Raw genomic sequence first — 1,028 nt, forward strand, 5'->3', positions numbered from 1 at the left:
AGCGCACTGCCGCGTTAGCGCGAGGCCGAGCCGGGGGAGGGGGGAGGGGGGTCGGGACCCCCCCTCCCCCATCCCGGCGAGGCCGAGCCAGGAACGAGCCGTAGCAGGCGACGACGCGGCGTGCCGCGGTGTCACATGCGGAGGCGAGTCCGTAACGTGACTTGCCCCCATTATTTTATCTTTATTTTTTAGGGGGAAAACCAGCACCGTTATGAATTATTTTTTCATTTGTACTTTTTTGATAAATTTTTTGTACTGTTGTGAGTTATTATTTGTACTTTATCCGTTTGTTTTCTCCATCTATATTAATTTTTATTTGTATTTGATTATTGGTATTATCTTTTGTAACTGGCCAGAGATAGTGGGCTTCGCCACGGTTGTGGGCTTTAGCCGTCCGTTTTCTCCCACTCATCTTTTAACCCTCCCACTCACCTTTTAACCTCTGATCTTCCCCGTTCCGCTGCTGTCCCATCCCCAAATCGATTCTGTCTTCGTTCCCCTCTTCTTCTCTTCTCGGAGGGGGAGTTGCTACTCCTGTTTCGCCACGGGAGCATCGGCCGGAGGGTTCAACCCCAGGGGTGGAGGTCCGAGGTGCTCTGTTTTGTTCCTTTTTCTCTGCCATTGACTTTTCTTGCGTCCTCTTATGTTCAGATTTTCTCTCTATTTCTAATCTGTTGCTCTCTTTGCTGTCCCAGGCTGCACTCGCTAGGGTTCCTTTGCTGTTGAACGAGCGTTTGGCGGCAGTGATACTGGATTGCGTGGCGGATTTTGTGTTTGCTGGTAAGAGTTTTGCTTTTGTATGGCGTGCTTCGTTTCTGAAATAGTTCAAATCCCTAATTTTTGTTCATGTGTCTTGCAGATCTGGTTCGACAGATTTTAGGACTGTAGATCTCAATGGGTACATCATCCAGTCCAGACAAATTGAATGCAGGTGATTTCCCCTGTATTTTGGATGATGTTTTAACAGATCTGGTTTTTAGGTTGTACAGTTGTTGCTGTATCGACTTTATAAGTTGTATGTATTTTGA

This window comes from Triticum aestivum, chromosome 2B (genome assembly GCF_018294505.1).
Source record: "Triticum aestivum cultivar Chinese Spring chromosome 2B, IWGSC CS RefSeq v2.1, whole genome shotgun sequence".
Classification (NCBI taxonomy): Eukaryota; Viridiplantae; Streptophyta; class Magnoliopsida; order Poales; family Poaceae; genus Triticum; species Triticum aestivum.